Source organism: Cynocephalus volans, chromosome 7, assembly GCF_027409185.1.
Source record: "Cynocephalus volans isolate mCynVol1 chromosome 7, mCynVol1.pri, whole genome shotgun sequence".
NCBI classification, from domain to species: Eukaryota; Metazoa; Chordata; class Mammalia; order Dermoptera; family Cynocephalidae; genus Cynocephalus; species Cynocephalus volans.
The window spans coordinates 91,529,368-91,555,444 of record NC_084466.1 but is presented as its reverse complement, the minus strand read 5'-3'; the positions used below and the strand labels follow the sequence as shown (position 1 = coordinate 91,555,444).

Here is a 26,077-nt window from a genome sequence, read left to right as displayed (position 1 = left end):
CTGGTTTCTCCAGGGCCAGGCATGGGAACGGAGCTGGAGGAAAGTGGCCTATTTTTGTGGGTGGCCACTGCTGCCTCAGCTGTCTCTGGCCTTCAGAGTCTCTGTCAAGGCAGGCACCCCAGTGCTAGGGATTTTGTGGCTTGCAGGTGTCCCCTCAGCCTTCCTCTCCAAACTCTGGGGGTGGGTCCCTATCACGGTGCTAGAACCTTCAGTGTCCTCCTTTGGGCCCTTCTCTTTCCATCACAAAAGTGGTCCTGCAGCTGCTGTAGCTGCCTTGGCTTTACCCTGCTCCAGCCAACCTCCTGTCCTGAGCTGTCGGGTGGAGCAGGCTCAGTCTCTCCTCTCTGGTGCACCCTCAACCCCACCCCAAACCTGGGGAATGTGTGATAAACTCTTCCGGAAATCCAGAAATATCTGTGCCAGAGATGGGCTTGGGGTTTCTGCAGTGCAGTGGGTCTCCAGCTGGGGAATGGGGCACTAGCCTCCCTTCCCCGAAAGCACTCCAGTACACAAGAGGTTCTCTAGAGTCCCTGCCACCAGCTTCTAGGAGGGCAGGGTGAAATAAAGTCATAGCATTTTACGTTACACACAGTTCCTTTGTGTATTCATGCAAATTCCCTCTCTTCTGCTTAAATAGGGTGTGTGTGGGCTCAGGAGGTGAGGAGTAGGCAATGTAGACATTTCTCAGCAAATCCAGTAGGAGGGATTCTGGCTCCTCTCACCTGGCATACAGGACTAATTGTCACCCTTTGTCCCAGCTTTGGGGTTTCAGAGGAAAGAATCCTATTCCCATCCTGTTCCATAGAAGAACAGGTCCTATATGTATGAGAGTAGAACCCCCTGAGTACAAGGGCACCCATTCTACTTTTCTGCATTTCACCTACATCCACGGGCAGCAGGCAGCAAGTGGAGGGGAGTGGTTAGCAGCCCACGTGGACCGGATTCAAGTCTGTGGGTCTCGGGGAAGCGACCCAGCCTTCCCCGACCTGTTTCCTCTGCTTTTATGTGGGGACGGAAGGTAACAAAGAAAGTGCCTGCTGCAGAATCAGGCACAGGGACACACTCAGCCACAGCTGGTCAGCCACCGCCCTCTGAGAATGAGGGGTGGGTGGAGGGGATGCTGGAGGATGCCGGGCACTTCTCCAGCAAAGCTCGTCATGTACCAGCCAGGCTACGGATCCACTGCTCGACGCCCAGTAAATTCAGCTTATTGCCGAAGTACGTGGAATTGCTCAGCATTGTTTACTAAAGGAACAGCAGAAAGAGACCAAAAAGTTATCGGTAGCTCATGAGGATCGTTGAGTCATCTGAGATGATGACTAATTGGCTTAGCATTTTGAAAAACCCAGACCTAAATTCCTGGGGGATTTTTGACCTCACACGCCCTTCCCACAATACACTGAGCTAAATCCAGCCCTGCCCAGGACTTCTTAAAATTAAATTACTCTTGTGCATTTAGCAGTGTGCTGTGTTACAGTCTTGGTGATTCTTAAAGTTGACTAATATGTGCATTCTAAAGAGAAAAAAAAATGATTGCAGACCCCTGGTGTTGACTAAAATTATTTTGATCATATTGTTACTTAAATATATACAAACATAAAAGTAAGTATAAATTCCTTATGCTTTCAGCTCTTACACAGCTATGAAATCAAAACACAATTACAAATTAAATGCAACTAAAACTACAAAACCATTAAAATTCAAATTAATGGCATTAATTTAATGTGACAGATGATGTTTTGCTGAAAGTAAAATAACCAATGTTGGGTTTAATAATAGAAGGACGTATTTCCATTTTAAGTTCTGCTTGTTATCAGCTAGGTTGTTTTGATGTTTGAAACATGCTGGGCCATCATAAGAGTTATTATCAATATTGTTATATTTTTCATGTGTTACAATGGACAAACTTTTAAACACAGACCTAGGTTTTGATGGGCAAGTCAACCTAATAAACACCCCAAAATATAATAACTTAAAAATACAAAAAGATATGCTGTTTAGCCAGACATTTTCTAGTTGTGGACCCTCACTTCTAGTGCTAATCCCGCCAATTGTCACAAACCAAGGAGACATTCACTCAGGCACCTGCTCATGAAGCAGCGTCTACAGTTCTGCCACCTTCAGAGTGGAGCCGCTTGCGTGTGGCCCGTCTGTGTCCCCTGCTCTGTTTGATGACTCAATCCTCCCTCCACTTATCTCTATTTGAACAATTGCTAAGCCTTTGTACAGCAGCCACGAAGTCGGTTGGTCTTCATTTTGCAAAAACGTGGTAGTAAACCCAAATGCAAATGTGAGCTTTGCGTTTCTCAGGCATGTTTTGGTGATAACATGATCATCTGCACACAACCCCAGCAAGATATCACTAACATTTTTCAATTTTTAAAATAAAAATAACAAATTTAAAAAGATTCTCGTATCACTCACCCTTGACAGTACATTTGTGGATCTCACTTTGAAATCCCTGTGTTCTGTGGGTCAACCCTTCCTATCTAGACTTCACCTGCTAATTGTCTTGCATTTTGGTCATTAAACTTGACCATTCCATGAGGTCAGTATGACTGTTCTCAATGGGCAGATGGGGAAAACTGGAACACAGGTACACAGCTGGTGAATAAGGAGACGGGGTTAGAAGGCAGGACTGTCTGGCCCCAAAGTTACCCCCTGGTGGTAATTCACAGGACTGAGGCAGCCCCCAGAGCCTTGGCAGGTCTCTCAGGCTGCCCTGAAGTTCTTTGATCCCCTGAAGGACCCATGCGGTGTGGCCTGCGCCTCCTCTTGCCCGTACATGCACACAGTCACAGAGGCCAGTTCTGGAGAAAGAGGGAGAACAGCCTTCATTCATCCCTGTTGTGCCCCCAATGAATCTGTCAGCCCATTGCTCAGTCCTGGATCAATACCCACCAGCCCAAGTGACAGGGTATGTTTTCCCAAGTAAATATCGGGCATAGATCCTGACAGCTGAATTTTCCTCATGTGTGAATTCCTATTTATTTATTTATTTGGTGAAAAGACAAATGTATGTCTATAACTCAAATCCCGTTTTATACATACATATGTATGCATATATGTGCACACATGTGTACATACATATATACATATATGTGTGATTGCATGTGTGTACTTCCCTTGGTGAAAGAGAATGAAATTTCCTGGGATTGGGGCTATGCTGGAAATGGAGGATTTGTGGTTGCCTTTTTGTAGGTGAAGTATAGCTTCATTAGGGAAGAGTCTTTAGAGAGCTGCTATCTCCCTGGGCCCTTGACCGCTGCTGACCTCTGCAATTCTTGGTGCCAGGGAGACTATAGCTGGGTTTCCTCCCTTTGGAAGCCAGAAAGACTCCTCATCTTGTCTCATAAGACTCTGCAGACATCATCACTCTTGAGATCCTCCCTCTTTCAGATTTGATGTGTGTGTGTGTCTGCAGCCTTGACAAATGAGTGATGTCCAGGGGCTCTCTGAGATTTTGGTTTCAGTAGGAAATTACAGTTTGGTCCTATGAATTCCTTCTATTCAAATGCAAGGAAGCATCTTTAGGGGGACCCTCTTTAACAACCCCTCCCTCCTACTCATGGATCTCAAGTTTTTAAGAAGATTATTTTTTCTAGAGGGAGTTTAAGTGATAATGAACTCATTCTTTCATTTTTGTGAAACAAAGACATTTATTATTTGACCATCAGAGATTGTAATTGGCATGTGGCTCATGCCTATGAGACCTGCAGAGTTGGTCAAATAGCAGCTAAAATGAGGAAATTTGACATTTTAGTCACTCATGTAGCCCTGCTCAGGGCACATGTACAATTATCATTAAGCTATTTGAAATAGCGACATTCTAGCATTTGTGCATAGAATGTACTAGTGCCCACCAATCCAGCACTGTGTCCCAGGAGAACTCAGGAACATGTAGATGAATGCAAATCCAGCTGAGCTCATTCAGTGCAAGAAAATCTTGCAAGTTGCTGGGCTACGATGGGGGATAGGCCTTGCTCTTGGGAGGTTCCTGATCCATGAACCAAGCCAGTTACTTGGTTCTATAGAGCCTCCTGGATATTTGCATCTTTTAAACTAGGTGCTATGTATAGAGGGTTGATGATAGTCAAGGACTAAATCTAAACTATAGAGACCAAAGACTAAGCTATACCCTAAGGTGACACTCTAAGGATATAGTCATGGTTCTTGGGGACTCTGTGCCACACCTTATTCAATGCCCAAAGCCCAGAGTATCTGCTCAGCCCAGGGCTTCCCAGGGCTCATACCAGCTGTTCCTGGGGCAAAGTGACAGGGACCTCCTATCACTGGCCATAAGGTGTCCTGGGCTGGGCTTTGCAGGACAGCAGCCTGCCTCACTCTTAGCTTTGTGACCTGGCCCGAACTCTCTCAGTCTTGGTCTGCTCTCTCAGTTTGTGCTCACCTCTGATCTGGCACCTGGCTATGGCTATGCGGGATCCCAACCTCCTGTGCTGCTGTCTGCTGAGGCACCCTGCTCTGGACTCCCTCAGCTGCTCCCCCATGAGCACCAGTTGGCCTAGGGTAGATGACAATGAATATTTGTGGGTTGACTCATTGAGGCCTCTCTGGCCCAGCTGCCCATTGCTCCTAGACTGTGGCTTTTTAGTCTCAGTGGAAATTCTACCCTCTGGACTGTTGGGCTGGCCAAAGTCACCCTCTGTTCAGCAAGGGCCCTGTCTAACTTTTCCTGTCTTTATTTCTTTTCTTAATCCAGGCTTGGGCTGTCTCCTGAGATAATCTAGGAGACTGTACCGATTCTGGGAAGTGATGACTCTCTCAGATTGGTGTTAGCAGACCCTTCTGCTGGCAGTTTCAGGTGAAGCCTCTCCTGCAGCAGAAGGGAGCAATCAGAAATGTAAATTCATTGCAGTCTCTAGATTTCTGGCTGGCCACACTGCTAAGTCTGGCCTCCTGTACCTCTCTGCTGCTTATCAAGGCAGAAAGGAGCAAGGGCCTCTGCTGGAGGAAGAAGGGCTGCCCAAGGCTTCTACCAATTATTCCTGGGGCAGTGTGACAAGGACTTCCTTATTACTGGGCACCCAGTATCCATGAGCCTTGGGTATTGTGGCCCCTGAATTTTAAATAATGGAAAAAGCCAAGGTGGTGTTGCTTTAAGCATCTTTACCTGCTCATTGCTTCTGGAGCTTCCAGCCTGTGTGGGCCCCTGGTAGGAGGATGGAGTCAGAGCTGGGAATCAACTGTATGGGTTGCAGGGTCTGGCCAACCTGTGTGCTGTGACCAGGGACAAAGGTCAGCTGCCCTTTCACTTCGTCCAGGAGAATGTATGAGTTGGATTTTGCCAGGGGTGGGTGATGCAGGTTGGGTTTCTCAGGAGTTGAATTTGCAGGGTGCTTATTAGGAATGCCCTTGAGACAAACACCGTGGGAGAGAGGGAGGGATGCAGGATGGGGCGGAGGAGCAGTGGAGCTGTGATGGTCTTGATGACAGCCATGGCTGATACCGTGGGAGTGCTGGAGCTCAGCAGCCCAGCAGTCATCCCAAGGAGGGCCCAACCAGCCAGACTTCTGCACCTTATCTCATCACTCACTGGGAATGAGCCCTCCCAGGAAGGTCATGACCTTGGGCAAGGCAGCTCTCTGCAGTTCAGGCAATGCCCAAGAGAGCTGACCGCTGAGGGCTCCATGCAGTTGGGACGTTGTCCTTCCTGGAAGGGGGCATGGCTGGTACAGGCAGCCTGGACAGTGATGAATGTCATCGTGGGACTGGAAATCATGTTCTGATTCTGAAATGAAAGGGAGAGGGATCGGGTTTGGGTTAAGTTCAAATCAAATCCCGAACAGCAGCCAGTGGGCCAAGGACAGGATCAGCTCCCTGGGGAAGGACAGGGAGTGGCAAGGACCAAGTAGGGCTGTAGGCACACACAATGGGACTCTGGGGAGGGCTGGGTATGAGCAAAGAAAACTAACATTTGTTGTTCCTTCTATGTGGCTGGCCCAAGGATTGCAAAGCAGGGACCAGGACTGAGGCTAGGCAGAAAGCTTAGTCGCTGGGACACAGGATGACTCCAGACCCCTCCCATTGGAAAGGATGAGGCTGGGGGTGGCTCAGATTCCTCCCTAATCCTGGCCTAGTCACGACTGAGATTCTTTGTAAGGATTCAAATGACATAAGCAGCAGCGTGCTCAGCCCTCAGCAGGCACCTTTGTTGGTGGTTACAATTAGTATTGCTGTTCTGTGCAGTAGAGAGGGCTGGGCAGGGCAGCGATTGACACCCCCAGGGTGTGTTCATCAGCCACCTTTCTGAACATGCTGATAGGGCTCCCAAGACTTTTGGGATGGGTACACACTACTACACACGGAACAAAGATGTGATGTGTTTCCAGAGATAAAAAGCTCACTGACTTACTCTTCTCTCCCTCCTGATATTGATATGAAATCCACTGATATTTCCAACCACTCATGCATCTATTTATTCAACAAAACTTATCAAGCACATTTTATGTGCCAGTGACTATTCCGTGCAAGGGAAGACAGCAGCGACAAAATGAGCCTGCCTCCAGGGAGCTTATACTTACCAGGGAGAGAGGCGACAAGCAGAGCGTGCAATCCGTGAGCATGAAGAAGGATGAAACAGGGAAGGGGAATACAGAGTACTGTGCGGTGGGCCAGGTCTGCAATTTCACGTAGTGTGGCCAGGGACGGACCCTGGGAGAAAAGGATATTTGAGCAGCAACTTCAAGGCAGAGGGGGCTACGCCCTGCAGAAGCCTAGGGGACAAGCCGACGGGCAGACGAGAGGACAAGTGCACCAATCTTGAGTTTGGAGTAAGCCTGGCACGTCTGAGAATAGGAAGAAGGGGTGAGCCAGGGGAGTGTGATGAGGCTTTGACCCTCCATCTGCAGGATTTGGAGAAGCCACTGGGGGTCTCACTGGGGGATCGGCAGGATCGGACCTTTGTTCCCAAATGATGCTCTGGTTCAGGGTGGAGGATAGGCTGGGGGACTGACGTGGCAAGAGGCTGCTGCAGTAACCTTAGGAGAGGTGGTGGGGGGAGGGGGACACCACGGCGTGGCCTCTGATCAGTTTTTAAGATGGGGCCCGCAGGATTTGGTGAAGGGCTGGATGTGGGTTTCGAGAGATCCGGAGGAGTCCAGGGTGATCTTCAAGTATTGGATCTAGGGCCTTTTACTGAGGAGTTCTTTTTGTACACTTTAAGTGTGAAGTGTCCTTGAGACACCAGGCGGATGCAAAAACCTGGAGTTCAAGGGAGGAGTCTAGACGGGTGAAAAAGGTTTCCGGTTCCGGTAGTCCAGACGGCATCCCAGCTGTGAGGCTGGAGGGGTCCCCTAGGCTGGTGGGATGTCCAGCGTGGTAGCCACCAGCCACACCTGGCTACCGAGAACATGACATGTGTCTGATGTGAATGGAGGTTTGCTGAAAGGATAACATGCACATCAAATTTTGAAGACTTACAGGAAAAAATGTAAACTATCCCACTGATCATTTTTATATTGCTTACATGTTGAAATGATAATACTTTGGCTATACAGGTATTGGGTAAGATGAAATCTATTATTAAAATTGATTTCACGTGTTTCTTTGTACTTTTTAAATGTAGCTCACTAGACAACTTAAAATTGTGTCTGTGGCTGTGATCTTATCTCCACCGGACAGCGCTGGCCCAGGGAGTGAAGAAGTCACAGTGTTGAGCCCTGTGGCATCCAACGTTTAGAGGTCAGGGACCTAAGGGAGATCTAGCAAAGGAGGCTGAGAATGAGAAGCCAGCGGGGAGCAGGAGGGGACAGCAGTGAGCGGTGTCCCTGACCAAGTGCAGAGCACGTGTGAGGAAGAGACTGATTCCCTGTGTCAAATAACTGCTACAGGTCCTTTATGAAGAGGACTCAAAGTTGATTATGAGCTGAGTAACGTGAGGGTCACCAGTGCCCTTGATGCCATTCGCTACGGAGCGGTGGCGGGGAGAGGAAGCCTGATGGTGGTCGGCGTGAGGGAGAACAGCGGACGGCAGTTGGAGACAGGGTATATATATCCCACCTCTTCATGGGAGTTTTGTTATAACTGCTGAGCAGGAAAATTGGGATGACAGTTGGAGCAGGAGGTGGGGTAAAGGGAAGTTTTACTTTTAGCAAAATATCGATAGGAAGCATTTTTGTAACACTTTCTATGGGCAGACATTGTTCTAGTACCTCATGCATATTAACTTACTTAATCCACCAAGAACATTATGGGGTAGCTACTATTTCATTCACCGACTTGCAGATGAGGAAACTGAGGCACAGAGAGATTAAGTAACTTGCCCAAGATCACATGGCAATTAAGGGGTAGAGCCAAGATTTGAATCTCAGAGATATGCCTCTGAGGCTATCTTATCACCCATGCTATGTGCTTCTTTGTACCTGGTAGAATTTAAAGACAGAGGAAAATTGATACTGATGGCAGAGGCTAACTAGGGGACGATTGCTGGAGTGTCGTCCTTGAGAAAGGCAAGTAAGATGGGGCTGGATGGGTGAGTGGAGGAGTGGTCCATAGCCGGAAGCACAGGCAGTTCACAGGGCACACTGCTATAGTCTGGAGCTTGAGGTCTCAAGATCAGCAAGGCCCTCCACTAAGTGAAGAGGGGCGAGGAGGTGCTGGCGGTTTGCAGGGGACATGAGTGAGCCAAGGGGAACTGGGGCATTGCCAGGCAGCATGGAGTCCACTGAAGACTCGAGGACATGAGATCAGGGTGCAGGTTGCTTTACTCTATCCTTGCCTTAGTGCTTACGATGGGGTCTCCAGGCCCATCCTGTGCTGAAGGGCTGGTCCTGGGGAGACATATCCGAGCCACGCTGGCCTCAGGGGGTGCCAGACAGGGGGGATGGTGCAGATGCCCGACCGTGCTGTGAGTGGTGGGGAGGCCACTGCACAGGGACCGGTCTGCAGCCAGCTGAGGATGCTCGGCTCAGGCCTCCTGACGGATTGAGGGTTGCTGGGGCTGGGCCCGCTGCAGAGGGAGGCGGGGCAGGAGCGAGCATCAACCAGCAGGGCCTCCCCAGGCTTTGAAGGGGCCCGCGGTGGGCCTTTGAATCGCTCCGTCTGGGGTCAGGGTGCTGAGTGGCTGGGCCCCCGTGCTTGCCAATAAACTGTGTGGGCTGGTCTTCAATTACAGAAGCGTAGCCAACCAAATCAGCTTTCAGATAAATTATTTATGTCGAGGCCTGCAAGGGAGGGAGGCTGGCTGCAGGAACAACGTGTTCATTTTAATAAAACGCCTGCAAAGTTGCAGTGCAGTCGCGGGGGTGGGGGAGAGGAGAAAGATGATTAGATTAGAAGAAGCCTGCTGTACATAACACACAAGAAGGGCATTTTGTTCTTTTCAGACTGTCTTTTGTATCATGTTTTATACAATGGAAGAGAGCATAATACAACATCTATGAAATGTTAATGAGGGTTATTGGCTATTTACCTAGGTTGGGGGTTTGAAGAAGTGGCTGGGCTGGGGGTGAGGGAGGGGGTGTAGGAGACTGGATTCTATGCAAGTGCAGACATCAGGGAGTCTGGAAGGCTTTGGACCAGGAGCCAACTGGAGGCATATTGTTTCCCAATGGAGAGGGAAAGAAAGCAACAAATCCTATGGGCTGGAAGGGAAGGTTCCCTTTGCCCAGAGGCAAGACGGCACGCTTGGGGGGAGGTAGGGTGCCAGTGGGCAAACAGGTTGGGTGACTGGGGAGTCCTTCCACCCTGAAATCTGGGGGACAGTGACAAGCCAGGTGTGACGTCTCTGCCTCCCATGGCTTATCCTCACGACCCACCCAGGGAAAACCAGGCAGAAATGATAAGAATGGGCCCGATTCCCCCAGGAATTAGGTGTTGTCTGGGCAGGCACTGCAGGCACTTCATGCAGAACTGATGAGCACTAGGGTTTTGGTGGTCTAGGCGACAGATAGGCCATCTCTCCCCCTCTGGACGAGTAGACAAGGGAACAGCTATCCTTCCCTAACTCAAGACAGCACTCTGGGGGTCCAGGAGACACTGTAAATCTTCCCAGTAGAGTGCTGAGAGCTGGTCCCTCCCACTTCAGCCCCCGCTGTAAGGAAGTACTAAGAAAAATGGGCTGCATTAGCTGAGCTCGAATTTCAGGTTCTCAGGCCATTTCTTCACCTTTGATTCACAATTACTCCCCTCTATTTTCCTTCATATTCACCACTTTGTGGCCAGTGAGACAATCAGGCAAGGCTTCTCGGAGGAGGTGGCGGTTGTGTTGGGCTTGGAAGGATGGAAAGGATTTCAACTGGGACAGAAGAAGAGAGAGATTCAGAAGAAGAGAGAGAGCTTTGACATTCTAGAGAGTAGCAGGAATAAAGAGGTATAGGTGAGACACAGACCCTTCTATGTCATAGGCTGATTTATATATTCCTGTGTCCCCAGAGCTCAATGCTGCTGCATTGTGTAACCCAAGGGGACTGCCACATGAAAGGAAACCTGCTGGAACTGTTTAGTGCACAACCTAAACAGCTGTACATGACAGCTTTAACTGTACAGGTTACACATACATGATACATGCCTGATACCTATAGTTTTGAATAAATAAATGAATAATGTATGAAGAACAATTTATTAAATAACAAAAAATAAAAATCTGTGTATGGCAGTGCTTTTTAACTATTGTTAAGCAGGCAGTTAATTCTATCAGATGACAGAATCCTAACTCAAATTGGCTTTGGACACAAAAGAATTTATAATTTTAAGGAACTAAAATGTCTAGGTCCCAGAGGTAGTCAACTTCAGGCATGGCTGGGAGCAGAGGCCCATAAGATGTTGACAGAAATTCATTTTTTTCCATTTCTAGACTCAGCTTGCCTTTGCCATGGTTTCTTATTCAGGCAAGATCTCCCCGTGAGGAGGCAAAGACAGCCTCCAGTAGCTCCAGACTTGCATTCTCCCAGTTTAGGGACCCTGGCAGTAAGTGAGCCTCTTTCCCAATAATTCCAACAGAAGTCCTGGTTGGAGACTCATTGGACCACTGTGAAACCTGTGCCCATCTGTAACCAGTCACAGAGGTGGGTACAGGATGGTGTTAGAGGTACAGTACATTGCTGGCAGGGCCTGAGGCATGAAGGTTGAGTGCCCACAAACCACATGGGCTGACGCAGAGGAGGGTGTGTTCCCTAAAGAAAAGTGAGGTTCTTTTACCAGAAGCAGGGAGCATAGATGCTGGGTGGAAAAACAGCAGATGTCCTCTTCTGCAGCAGAACTCTTTGATCAAATAAAATCTTACTTGGAAGCCAGACATGCAAACCAAATAGAAATGGAGCATCTCTGGGGACACTGGTATGGGGAGGGCATGCCCTGGGGGATCATTACTCTCTGAACACAGTTTTTGCATTTTTAATGCCACAGTTTTGCAAACAGTGTACCCTCATGGTAATACACGGCCTCCTCTTATTCATTTGTCCCAGTATCATCAATTGTACTAATTAAGTACAATCATTCCTCTGTATCCATGGGGGGTCAGTTCCAGGACCCCAGCAGATACCAAAATCCACAGATGCTCAAGTCCCTGATATAAAATGTATACATTTGCACATAACCTGTGTACTTTAAATCATCTCTAGATTACTTATAATTCCTAATACAATGCCTAGGCCTCACTTTATTGGCATGGATTCAGTGTAGAACTTGGTGTGTGGCAAATTCAAATTTTGCTTTTTGGAACTTTGTGGAATTCTTTTTTATCCACGGTTGGTTGAATCCATGGATGAGGAACCCACAGATATGAGGACTGACTATGCTAATTTAAAGGCTACCTTCCCAGGTGGCTGTTTCTACTTTCTTGGTCCTCAGACAACCCATAGCACAGTGTTTTCTAAAGGTATTGCATAGACATTTCTTTTGAAATCCTCTGAAAAACTTTGCATGGTCAAGTATGATCAGAAAATATCGCACATTATCCTTCTCTTGGAGAACCATGAAGCACATTAGCGTTTTAAAGCCTGTGAAAAGTCCTGCAGTCATCTCTTGAGCTCCATTCAATTCAGGGTTTCCTTAACCATTCATACAAGAATCTGCTTTTCCTTTCCCCTCGCCCTGGAGGATTCAGTATCTTCATGGCCAGGGGACGTTGCAGTTGCCATGCTATTACATGCTCACCGTTTTTATGGCCATCTGACCCAGCCCCTCTCCTCCTTACACACTGGCGTCTCCTCTGGGCACCCAGACCCTCACCAGGCCACAGTGGAAAGGGTTTCAGCTGAACACATGATTGCCGAGTGTGGGAGAACACTGCACCCTGTGGAAATGAAGGGAGAGCTCTGGACAGGCTTCAGATTCGCTTCAGCCCCCAGCCTGGCTGTCGCCGCTGTAAGACCCATGCACCATGCACAAATCCCACACACGCCGGGATGGCTCATTTCACGAAGACCGTGAGACAGAGACCGTTGCAATCAGGCAAGAGGAGTTATATTCCAGCATGCTGGGGTCACTTAGTCTCCTGGACAGAAGCGACCACGAGCTTACAACACAAGCACCTTTTTTTTTTTTTTTTTTTTTTTTGTCTTTTTGTGACCAGCCGCACCGCGCTCAGCCAGTGAGCGCACCGGCCATCCTTACGTAGGATCCGAACCCATGGCGGGAGCACTGCTGCGCTCCCAGCGCTGCACTCTCCCGAGTGTGCCATGGGGTCGGCCCAACACAAGCACCTTTTATACAGTTTTTCTGGATAGACTTTTGTGACAGGATGAGTTGTTGGTTATCTGTGGCACCTTTAGATTTATGGGTAGGCTTTAGCAGGCTGGCTGGCACCCCGATAAGGAACAGCGCGTTTCTCAATCGTTTATCTTCCCTGGGGTCTGGCCAGGTGGCCTTTAGATAAGGAACTAGTCAGTTCCTGGAACCGAGTGGGGGTCACTCCCTTCCTGGAATGTTTAGTGTGCTCAGGCCCGCCTGACCTCTATATGGCCCCTTAGAAGCTGCTTCACTTAAAATGTTTTTAAAGCATTTGTTACAAAAGCAAACTGCATATATTGAAGTTATATTTTTCTTTACAGCACCTTGTCCTGGATGGCCAGTGAGTATTTTTCTGTTTGGTAGAAGGGGCTACCTCACTGGTGACTCCAAGAAGCTCTTTTCCAAACAGCAGAACCTGTGCTGTTCTCATCAGAATAAGGCAATATCCAACATCCAGGCCCATAGGTGGACGTCTGTCCCTCGCAATGGGCTAGCAGGCCCAGCACCGGGGGTTCAGGGTGGGAACACCAGTATCTCTCAGGGAGGTCCCTGCTTGGAAAGGGCACTTTATGCCCCACAGACTCCTGGGACAAGGCTGCTGTCAGGGTAGCTCTGTGGGGAGGGGTAGAAGAAAGGACTGGCATGGTTCTTCTCCCTGGGGAAGAAGGAAGTTCCACGTGGGCTGTAAGAACCAGGGAGGACCCCCCACAGACCCACAGAGCGGGGAGCAAGATGGGTTGGAAGGAATGGAGGATGTGGATGGTCTTGGAGAAACATGGCTTAAGGGCTGCCTTTGCCACTCATCAGCTGTGCGCATTACCGGACCTCTCTAGACTCAGTAGCTGCATCTGTGAAATGGGGTCATTGTTTCTCCCATCACCTGGTTGTTTGAGGGTTAAATAAGAATGTGTGTGCAAGTGATTTGCATGTGTGAAGAGCCACACATATGTGAGCTACAGCTATTGGTCATGCCTGAGCCCTGAGCTCTCCTGAAGGGAAGCGTGACAGGACAGAGGTAGGGACCAACCAGTTCTGGGGAACATATTCCAGAGGGTTGGGCTTGACGGGTCACCCTCTTGGTTCTGCATGGACCAGAGGTACCAGTTATGTTAAACTCAGGCAGGAGAGGTTGGTGAGGGGTGGGTCTGGCTTGTTCTGGTGGGTGCACACTGGAAGCAGGTTGGAGGCTCCAGCTTTGACTGCTGGCTCTAGGAGGAGTTGTCACCCTTTCTGTTGTGCCTCAGTTTCCTCATCTGTGAAATAGGTGAGGTACAATAAAGCTCATGAGATTGTTCATGGCAATGTCATCTGTAACGCTCAGAAGAGACTCAGTGTCTCTTCTGCAGAATGTGGGGATTTCTGTAGAGTGGAGAGAGTATGAGTTTGTGATCCAACAGGCATGGTTTTACATCCCAGCTTACCCACTCATCCAGCCTCTCTGAACTTTGTTCTCAACTTTAAAACCCAGATGACAATGCCTTCCTCACAGAGCTATTGTGAGGGATGAAGGCTAGCTAGTGCAGACCGCGGCTAACGGAGCCCTGGCCGCACGCCAGGCACGAATGTGTGAGTCATTAGAGAGTGTGCCCACACATGTGCTCCCCACAGCCCGTCGGCCTCAAGTGAGCCCAGCTCAGGGCAGCCTGGGAAGAGTAACTGGCCACTGGTTCAGTCCAGGTCAAGTCCTTTGACGGCACACTCCAGCACAAAGCTGGCCGTGGACAAAGAGCCTTCTGAGCAAGGCCACATCTGCCAGCTTCTCAGCCGCTCCCTCTATGGAACCACAAAGCTGCAGCCAGAGAGAGGTGCTCGCTCAGTCCCCTGCAGCCAGCGAAGGGACCCAGTTTCACAAGATTGCAGGAGGGTGGGCAGAGCGGGCTAACACCCTCTGTGGGCTTGGACGTGGGTCTGGCCCTATTTGGGCCTCCGTTTCTCCTTCTGCAAACCTGGGGCATCAGACTTGATGACTATTGCTTCCCGCTCAGTTCTAGAATCTGATGTTGCTTCTGTGATTCCCAGAGAGAGCAGGGAGGAGTGGTTTGATGAAGTCTGGACACTCAAAGGCCTGGGGTTCTGACCTCAGCTCTGTAACCTCGGGAGTTTATTCATGAATTCACTGCTGTGCCAGGTACTGGGGATACTAAAGGGGACAAGATAGGGTTCATTGCTGCAGCATTAATTAATCCAGTGGAGGCACAAATGTGCAAACAACTGCCCTGTGTGGGTAGGGAGCTGTCAGGAGCAGTCGAAGGCGATGTGAGAACAGAAGGCTGGGCCAGGGCTGGTCAGAAAGCCTTGGTGGAGACCTCAGGTGAGTCGAGACCTGGAGGAGGAGGCAGAGGGGTGGTGGCAGAGGAGGCGCTCCAGGCTAAGGGTACAGCATGTGCAGAGGCAAGGAGATGTGAGAGGGCTCAGTGTGCATCGTCATCCTCTCTGCTCCTGGAACCCTAGGAGCCCCTTCCTGGTCTTCTGTCCTGTGGCTGAAACACCAAGCCCTAGAACTACAGGAGGTGGACTTGCGGTGGTGCTCCCCAGGCCCGAGCTGACAGGCAGGGTGGTGTGGCAGCTCCGACAGGGGCTGGGACTAGCGTTCCTGAGCATGAACAGCAGCCCTGTGAGTTTCTAGCTGCCCGTGAACATGTCACTTCACCTCACTGTGCCTTAGTTTCCACACCTGTCAGGTGAGGATGTTAGGATTGAAGGAGTTAATACATACAGAGCGCTTAGAGCAGTCTCAGGCTGGTAGTGAGTGCTCAGTAAACACTAGCCGCCCCCACGCCCATTTTATTTATTTATATTAGTATTTTTGCGGGGCGGGGGCTGGGTAGCTGGCCGGTATGAGGATCCAAACCCGTGACCTTGGTGTTATAAGGCTGTGCTCTAACCATCTGAGCTAACCCGCCAGCTCCCTCACCCCCATTTTAAAGGTGAAGAAAAGTGAAGATCAGAGGGAGCAAACAAGCCGTCTAAAGTTACACGGTTCCTGTGACTCCAAGTCCAGCTTTGCCCTCCCTTCCTCTCTCCCTTCTTTCCTCCCTTCCCCAAAAAGGCCTCCTGCTGCCTGGGATCTGGTGCAAAGCTCATTGCTCTGACCAGAGCACAGCGTTTCTGGGGGCCCAGCACCCTGAGTAAACCACAGGACCTGAGCCTCTGGGCCTATGCTGAGAGCCAGGACTGAGCCTGGGCGTCCCAACTGTCCCTCCTCCCCCATCCCTGACTCACCCCTGCCCCATTCCCAGAGCCACGTTGAGGAGGGAAAGAGCCACCCGGGATCTGTCTTCTGAGACAAGCAGCTCCAGGCCAACCCTCCCCACTAACCCCAGGGCAGACAGACGTCTGTCCCCTCCCACCTGCATCCATCACCAAAATGCATGGCCCTCAAACAGCCCAGTCACCCAGAACCCCAGTGATTGTGAGCTTCCTGCCCACCCATTGGAGGCTCCTCAGGACCAGTTTCTGAGCCCTGGTAATGACAAGCCAACTCTCCCTCCTCCGGAAGAACAGAGAACAATAGTTGACTCTGACCCTGCAAGCCAGATAGGGAGGCCTGCGCTAATGAGTTTGTGGGTTTTGCTGGGTTTCGCTGCCCTCAGAAACCAGATGCTGGCTTCTGGGCACACAGTGCTGATGATGGTGATTGGAAGCCAGAGCTGAGCAGGGCTCCCAGCCCTACCCCGCCCCCCACTCTCTTTCTTGTGATGTCTACATCACTACCCAGACCAATCTATCTCTTCATGCTGATTTTTTTAAAGCCGAATTGGAAAAAAATGGAAGTTGCCTGCATGCTTTTACCCCTGGACTCCAAATGGGCCCCCCAGTTAGAGAAATAAAATATGCTGTTTTAATTTATAATAATAATAATAATTATTATTATTATCATTATCCATGACAATAACGATGCCCATAATCCCACACGCGGGTAGGCTGATGTTCAGTGCATAAAGTGCTTTTCCAGCTGTGATTTCATTTGGTCTCACACCCCTGTGAACCTGCCCCTTGCCCCCCTTGACTGTAATCTGAGGAGGCCAATTGCCTGGTGACTGCCAGCTGGGATGAGGGAGGCCAGCCTCCTGGGCTCCCAGGTCCTGCTTTTCCCATGTCCTTGAGAAGGGATCACATTAGTAACACATTTTTCAGCAGACATGGCAGAGCACCTGCTTGGGGACAGGCTCTGGGCATGTCAGAAGAAGATGGGTCTGTGCACTCACTGGGATCCAGTCAAATGGTGGAGACAGGCCCCCCAGCCAGGTAATCTCAACCCCACACAATAAGGGCTTTACATTACTTTTGGGGGTCCCTGAACTCAGAAGTTGAAGTTAGTTTGGGGAAGACCTCAAATGCCATTTTGATGAGTGCAGATCTCATTACAGATATCGCACTTTCGACTCATTGAATTGTGACTATGTACGGCAAAATGCATATAGCATAAGGATATAGCTCAATGGATTTTCTCAAACTGAGTACACCCATATAAACAGCCTCTTGTTTCCCCTTCCAGTTATTCCCCCCAACCAGGGTAACTATCGCCTGACTTCTAACAGCATGGATGAGTGCTGCTTCTTTCTGTATTTTGCATGAACGGAATCATACACACTATGCAACATTTTGTGTCTGGCTTCTTCAGTACTATGCCTGTGACACTCATCAGTATAGTTGTACAGTTGTACACTGTTCATTTTCATTGTTGCATGATATTCCACTGTATGAGCATTTTGGTAGTTTAAAGTTTGGGGCTATTCTGAATAAAGCTTCTCTGAGCATTTTTGTACATGTTGGGGGTTTTTTTGCACTGTGTACACATCTCTGGTGGGCATATACCTATGTGCGGAAACATTGCATTTAAGTAAGTATGTGCAGCTTTAGGAGCTATTCACAGTTTCTCAAAGTGGTTGCATGAATTTACATCCCTGGTTTATATGAGACTCAGATCTATGCAGCAGTGCTTTAAATTCCATCAATCTACCTCTATCAATGGTCCTGGGCTTTTTTATATAACAGACCCTTTGATAACCTGATGGAAGCTGAGAAATTTCCCCCCAGAAATAAACTCACAACTTCGCATCTAATTTCAGAAAATTCGTGAACCCTGCAAACACAACCAGACCCAAGAATCCCTATAAGACCTCCTGTTCTGCGCTCTAAATTTTAAGGTATGTTATACACATTTTGATTCTGGGTTTTAAATTCCTTGACTGGATGGAAGACTTGGAACTTAATAGGGCACCAGTGAAGCAGGGGCACCAAAAACAAAACAAAATTTAAGAAAAATAACGAACTATTTTTAAGAGACTTTTAAAAAATTTCACAAAAAGCGTTGAAGTAGTCTTCAAATGAAAAATTATAGTGTTGTCAGACATCCTTGTACATATGTAATAGTTTAGAATTAATTTCAGTTTACATTATGTATGGAAGGAACATAGTCTTTTCAAGGCCTAGGGCTTCTAAATGACTTCCACCTGTCCTGGTAATCCAATCAATGACTGATTCATTGGGGAATTCCATGCTGCACTGGGGCACCTGTGCAATCGAGTTTCCCCGGCTGCGAAGGGGCTCCCTGTCTCACTGGATCTGACCATACCCCTGCTAGTGGTTGGGCTGCACGTCATCATGCTCATGGTGAGCAAGGCCCACTGTGTGGGAAATTGTGACCAAGGAGGTCTGTCCGAGGGAAGCCTCTGTGGGGGCAGAGTCACCTCTCCTGTTCCAGGAGGGTGGCTCCAGGAACTGGGCTTCTGATCTAGCAACAGGGGTGTAGTGGGAGTGGGAGCAGAGAGCTGCCTCCATATTTCTGCAACTTGACGCTTATGAAGATGGAGCTCACTAAAAGGTGGTACTAGGACTGATGGTTAGAAGCTGAAGATGGGTTTGTGCTTTATACGAAAAGGAATGTCCAAGAGTTACGACTGTCTAATGATGGATGCCAGGCGCTGTAGAGGTAGTGAGCTCCCTGTCCCTAAAGACATGTAGGGTGATTCTGGGTGGTCATTGACAGAGGGATTAATGGACTGAACGATCTAGGTTTCCTTCAGCCCTGAGACTTGCTGGCCTCAGAATCTAGGTCTCCTGACCCCTGGTCAGCGCTCTTTCCACATCGTTGCCCACCTGGTGGAGCTCAGCCTATGCAGCAGGCTGGCGCTCGCATGAAATAACTTGAGCTGCAGTCAGATTGACAGAGTACGTCTGCAGGAAGTATTCTAGATCTCTAACAGCTGAGTATCATACAAGCAGGTCTCCGTGGAGTTAGGCATGTATCCTCCATTTTATAAAATGTGGCACCGTCTGACCTCCGTGTTCCTTGAAAAGCCAGCATGGGAGAGGAAGTATTAACTCAAAGCCCTTCCTCTCTGAGCATTGGTGGCTGCCCGCCTTGGTAGTTTCATGAGTTCAGGGACTCCTGGGCCACCTGAAGAGGGGACAGGGTTAGTAGCATGCAGGATCTCACTGGGCTCCAGGGCTGAAGAATTACCCTGTTCAGCTCCCACTTCTACCCGGTCTTGAGTCTTGCTTTGGTCCCCTCTGCCATGCCCATCCCTTCCTCGCCCCTCCCCCTCCCCTCTGCCTTAAACAGGCTCACGCTTGCTGCCTGTCCCAGTGCAGTAGACTCTTTCCCGAGCCTGTTTCCTCCATCTCTCCTCTCTGTGAGCCTACAATGCTACGTGCCTGGCGTGGGTACCATGATGTCCCCTCCCTTGCTCAGTCTCAGGGTTCAACTCAGGCAGCCTCTCATCAATGATTAATTAGCCTGAGTGGACACTGATGGGGAAACTGATTTGCTAAGTGTACCTCCACGTTTTCGACGGAGCACCCTCACAAAGGCTGGAACACGGGTTAGGTGAATCATCCCCTTCCTGCCTCCTGCCTCCCACTCCCCATCATGCACCTGCACTAAGACAGCTTTCCAAGTTTCTCCTCGTGCTTCACGGCGAAGGCCAAACCCAGCTGCATGGCAGCAGAAGCCCGTCTTGATTTGCTCCGGTTTGGAATCCCCTCTTGCACACAGCACTCTGTGCTTGTCCTATGGCATGGCACCCATGCCAGTTTTCATTTGGAAGGTGTGGAAAATGGTCCTGCCCACTCCATCTGACCCCATCCAATTGGTCTGCACATCAGGTTCCAAAGACATTCTGTGCACTCCTACCTCTAAGTAACTGTACAGGTCGTGCCCATGGTCCAAAGTGTCTGTCTCATATTCTCCAATGTCCAGGAATGGCTGGCTTAGCACCATGCCCTTTCAGCTCTCGAATTGTTTGCTGCATGGACTTTGCTGATCTTCAATAGGCTCCTGAGCCTCAGGGTTTATGATGAATGTCACATTTCCGGCTCTGCCCCAGATTGAGGGTCATTGCGGAGGGCTCTGTGGTCTAGGAGCCCATGAAGCCCCTCACAGTACACCCTCTCCCTGCCAGTCCAGCCTCAGCTGCCAAGTCCAGATGACACCAAACTCCTTACCTGGGAGCTTGAGCAGAAATCCCAGCTGATATTGAATAAAACAGCCATGGTCAGGCTGGCTACCTGCAGATGTGAGGGGCTCAGCCTCTGGAGTCCAGCACAACAGATGCTTCTCGTTCAGATGCATGTAGCTGCCTCGTTTGCACATTCAGACCAGAGCAAGCTTTATGACAACGGGTACCACAGAAGGACCAGCAGGGCCATGAAGACCCTGGGACATCCTTTAGTCCCCGTGGGTGGGGGCTGGTTCTCACAGTGGGTTGGTGACAAGGTTGAAACCAGAACCCGGTGACTGGGCATGTGACAACAAATTCTCCCGGTTTCTCAGTCCTAACACCCCGAGAGATGGCTGTGATTCTGCTTTCTCCCTTACTTCACATCAAGCCCAGCTGTGACCCTGTCAGCTCCTCCTCCTGAATGTGTCAGCCTTTGTCCTCTTCTCTCCTTCCCCTGTACCACCTCTCAGTGCTCACCCCGGCAGCTTCCTCGCCTGTCTCCCTGGCCCCAGTGTCTCCTCCCCACATGGCAGTCCCTCACGATCTCTCAAACACGAAGATTAGGTTGTGTCACTGCCTACGAAACCCTCCAGTGGCTTCCCACTGACCTTGGAAGGAAGTCCAGATTCCTCACCATAAGCCCTGCATCCACATCCCAGCGTGTCCATCCCAATTCTCCCACCACGCTCCAGCCACTCTGCCCTGCCCATCTGTCCTAGAACACTCCACTTGCCCCACCCTGGGCCATGTGCTTGTTCTTCCCTCTGCCTGGGTCACTCTTCCCCCAGATCTTGCCTGGAGATTTCCTTGTCATCTTTCAGGAGAAAGGTTGCCACCTGTGTGTGCATGCATTTGTTTTGTTTTTGGCGGCTGGCCAATATGGGGATCTGAACCCTTGACCTTGGTGTTATCAGCACCATGCTCTACCAACTGAGCTAACCGGCCAGCCTTGTATGTGCATTGGTGCCTGTGTGCAAGCCTGCATGTGTCGGGGTGGGCAAGGGAGGAGGAGGAAGAGACGGCGAGGATGGGAACAGGGAGAGGGGGGTGGGAGGAGAGAGTCCATGGAGTGCTGGCTGGTAAAGAGACAACACATGACACTCGATGAAAAGGAAGTGATGTGCAAAGAGGTGGGGATTCAGAGGTGGACGGACCTGGATTCCAAGCCCCATTCTTACACTAATCAGCTGTGCGACCTAGGGCAGATAACTTAGTTTCTTCATCTAGAAACATGAGATCCTAACCACTCTATTTTTCAGGGCCGTTGTGAAGGCAGCTGATAGCTTAGGTGAAGGATTTGCGGTGGTGCCTGGCACAGTGTCAGTACTTAATAAATACTAATCTTTTAATTTAAAATATTAATCGGTAAAACAGAGACACAAGAGCTGGGACTCAGAGGATTAGCATTCACAGCACTAACTGGCTGTGTGACCTTATGTAGCCAGTTGCCGTTTTCTGACTTCTCGCACCAACAATTCACAATTTGGGGGAAACTAGTGTTTTCTCCCATTAAACCGTTCTGATGAATGAGGCCAGGACAGCTCTAAGCATCGTGAAGGAGACCACAGAAAACTGAGAAGAGCTTCCCAGATTTAGGTTGAGGGACCTGCCAGTCTTTGTGGTTGACAAGATTCATGTAATAAGAATTATTATTTTGGGGACATCCACTATGAATCATGCATGGTGCCAGAAGTTTTATATACGAGGATATCTCAGAAAGTTCATGGGAAAATAGAGGTAGCAAACAATACAAATCTTTCCATTAACTTGTACATCATATACACCAACTCAAATTCTTAAGTCAATTCTGCTTATTAGGTATGTACATCCTCATTTTACCAATGAGAAAAATGCCAAGAGTTTGGTGATTTGCCAAGGGCCATTCAGATAGTGATGGAGATGTTGCTATCTGACTTTAAGATTTAAAGTCCATTTTCTTTCCAGGAACCACAATATAGAAATGTCTTCTGAAGCTGTGCTTTCTGATATGGTAGCCAATAGCCAGATATGGCTAGTTACATTTATATTAATTAAAATGAAATAAAATTAAGAGTTCAGTTCCTCTGTCTCACGAGCCACATTTCACATGCCCAGGAGCCACACGTGGCTAGTGGGTACCATACTGGAATGTGCAAATACAGAACAATTCATTGTCACAGAAAGTTTTCCTGGACAGTGCTGCCCTAAAGAGAAAGAAAGCAGCATGCCACATTTGTGCAAAGCTAGGGCCTTGGCTGGGAACTTTAATTGCACTGATTGGAGCACATCACTGGACATAGAGTAGGGTGCTTGGGGACAGGCAAAGCTCAGTGTAGGGGAAGGAAATGAGGTTGCCTTTAAAGGTGCAGGCATAACTCCTGCACACCACCCACTGCTGGGGGCTGCAGTGCTTTTTGGAGTACTGAGTAGCACTACGTTAAACCCCTTGCTTCTCTGAGTGTGGTTCACTAACAAATAGCATTGGTAAACCTGTCAGTTTGTTAGAAATGCAGAATGTCTGGTCCTACCCAGACCTGCTGAATCAGGATCTGCATTTTAACCAGATCCTCAGGTGACTTTTGAGCACATTACTTTTGAGAAACACAGGGATACACTGTGCTCTGCAACATTTAGTATTGCATTCCATGCCAACTATTCCAGGAAATGTCTTCTAAGCCCTACAAAATATCCATGTGTTAGAGATATCCAGTCAGCCACAAGCCTCTGGCTCAGAAACATCTTTAGAGATGTAGCACAGATCACTTTTAATTTCTTTTAGGTTCTTCATACCTAAGGTCAAAATTAGAAGCACGCTTTGAGATAATCCAGTCCCCAGTGCTCATCTTTTAGATGAAGAAACTGAAACTCAAAGAAGAAAAGTGGCTTATCCAAGGTCACACAGTAGCGTCAGAGCTTAAACCAACATGACATGGCACAGTGCTTCAGTTCAACAAGATGCTCAGCAAGGAGAAAGCATGGTGCCGGAGTGGGGGACCTGCTGCTGATGTTCCTTCTATGCCAAACATGGTGAGTGTCTATTATCATTCCAACCCTGTCCAGGAAAATGCTACTGGTCACCATGGTTACCGTTATTGGCCATTCACTGTGTCCCAGGCACTTTTCTAAGTGTTTACGCATGTTATGTCATTGAGTGCTCACAGCGACTCTATGATGTAGTCATTGTTTCTCCCTCCTCCTTAAAATGAGGAAACTGTGGCATAGAGAGGTTAAGGAGTTTGGCCAATACCATGCAGGCAGTAAACAGTGGAAGCAGGATTCAAACCCAGCACATCTGGCTAAGGACCCAAGCTCCTCCTTCTCCTGCACACTGTACAGAATTTGCAGGTGAGGAGGGGCCCTAGACACCTGAGGCTGCACAAGGCAAGAGAGAAGTGATGTGGAAACTCAGTCACCTACAGGTCAGCCTCTACAATGGTCACAGTGGCTCACCACCTCAAACAACCCACTCAAAGGAAAGACAGAGTCACAAAATCACTCATTTTAAAACATGTGCTGCTGTGGATTGATTGAATTATATCCACTGAAGTTCATATATCAGAAGCCTAATTCCCACTGTAACTGTCAAGGGTGAGAAATCCTATCATGATAGTTGAAAGGTGGGCCTTGAAGAGGTGATTAGATTGTAGGACCATGCCATAGGGAATGGATTAATAATGGTGGTCAGGGGTGTGGTTCTGAGGGCTTTAAAAGAAGAGCACATGGAAGGAGCCAAGGGCCACAGCCCTCTCCACCTGGAAGAAGGCAAGAGAGCATGCCCAGGGTTCTAGGCAAGGAGCCAAGGGCAGTACCCCCCACCCAAAAGCAGGGAAGAGAGCACATTGAAAACACCACTTCTGAGCAGGTGGCCCACCACAGCTACCGCCACAGACACAGTTGCTGAAAAAGCAGCTTGATGCCATGGCAGCAGCCACTGCCACTGTTCAGGTGGCCTGCTGGACACTTGACTACACTGACACAAGAAGAGTCACCAGCAGAGACCAGGAAAAGGAGAGGACATCTCTCTCCTTAAAACTCACTCCAGAGTAATAGAAGAAGCAACTGCTCTACCAGATGACTGGACATTAGTGTAGAGCTACCAGAAATACAAAAATCCAAGCAAATATGGCACCACCAAAAGAATATAATAATTCCCAAATACCAGACCCTATAGAGCAGGAAACCCTTGAAATGACTGGGAAGGAATTCTGAGCAAAAATCTTATGGAAACTCACTGTGAAATGCGAAGATTCAGTTAGACAACGTAATTAAGCAAACAAACAAAAAAAGAATCCAGGATATGAAGGAGGAAATTTACAAAGAGATTAATATTTTTAAAAAGAATGTAGCAGAACTCTTTAAACTGACAGATTCACTCAGTGAAATAAAAAATACAACCAATAGCTTAAGCAGCAGGCTAGAACAAGCAGAAGGAAGAATTTCTGATCTTGAAGATAATCTTTCAGAAATAACCCAGGTGGACAAAAGAAAAGGAAAAATTTCAAAAAATGAAGACAATCTAAGAGAGCTAGCAGACAACCTTAAGTACACAAACATTTGAATCATGGGTGTTCCAAAAGGGGAGGAGAAAGGAAAAAGCATGGGAAACCTATTCAATGAAATAATGATGGAAAACTCCTCAGGCACAGGGAGAGACACAGACCTTCAGATCCAGGAGGCTCAAAGATCTCCAAACACATTCAACCCAAAAAAGATCCTTTCCAAGACACATTACAGTCAAACTGATGAAGCTCACAGATGAAGCAAGAATCTAAAAGAAGCAGGAGAAAAGCTTCAAGTCACCCATAAGGGACCCCCTATCAGATTAACAGCAGAATTCTCAACAGAAACTCTTCAGGCCAGAAGAAAATGGGATGATGTATTCAAAATACTAAAAGAAGAAAACTGCCAGCCAAGAATACTATACTCAGCAAGGCTATCCTTCAGAAATGAGGGAGAAATTGTATATTTTCTAGACAAACAACAGTGGTGGGATGGTCACCACCACATGACCAGACCTACGAGAAATCCACAAGGAAGTCCTGCATCTGGAATCCAAAAAGTGATAGTCGCTCCCACGAATACACAGGAAAGAACAAAATCCACTGCTAGAACAAAAACGCAAATGAGAAAGAAAGAAACCAAATCGTAGCACCACAAAAAGCCATAGTGATAATATAATAATGCCCCTACTTTATTTCTGATTTTAGAAATTTGCCTTCTTTTTTTCTTGGTCAATCAAAGGTTTGCAAATTTTGTTGATCTTTTTACAGAATCAACTTTTTGGTTTTGTTGCTTTTCTCTATTGTTTTTTTAATTCCCAATTTCATATATTTCTACTGTAATCTTTATTTCCTAATCATATTTGCTTTTGGTTTAGTTTGCTCTACTTTTTCTATTTTCTTAAGGTAGAAATTTACATTACTAATTTGAGATTTTTCTTATTTTTAATATAGGCGTTTACAAGTATAAATTTTCCTCTAAGCACTGCATGAGCCCTGTATCCTACAAATTTTGATATGCTGCACTTTGATCTTTATCTCAAAGTACTCTCTAGTTTTGCTGGGATTTTTCTTTTTTCCATTGTTTATTTAGGAGAGTGCTGTCTAATTTCCACACATTTGAGAGTTGTCTAAATTTCCTTCTGTTATGTGATCAGAGAACGTATTTTCTATGATCTTAGTCTTTAAAAAAAAAGTTTGTGGAAAGATTTCCATTATTTTTCAATTTTATTTTCCCATGAACTATTTGAAGTGCCATTGTGTTTATATTCTATTTTATTGATTTTACATGCAATTTATGTTGCTAACCTTAGATATTTAATTTCTGTTCTTTATTTCTTTTTATTAAGTGGACTTGTTGATTTGCTTAGAAATTAATTTTACTTTGAAAAATTTATTCATCTTCCTCCATTGAAACTAATTTGATATTTGCATGCTTCTGAAAGACTTTAGAGAGCTATTTCA

At 47.9% G+C, this 26,077-nt stretch overlaps 1 non-coding gene across 1 annotated transcript; it reads right to left on the bottom strand.

The window, feature by feature from the left end:
- Nucleotides 1–21,006: 21,006 nt before the first annotated feature.
- TRNAI-GAU (transfer RNA isoleucine (anticodon GAU)) lies at nucleotides 21,007–21,080 on the bottom strand. The gene has a single exon. It is a non-coding gene; the product is annotated as a tRNA-Ile (tRNA).
- Nucleotides 21,081–26,077: the final 4,997 nt, after the last annotated feature.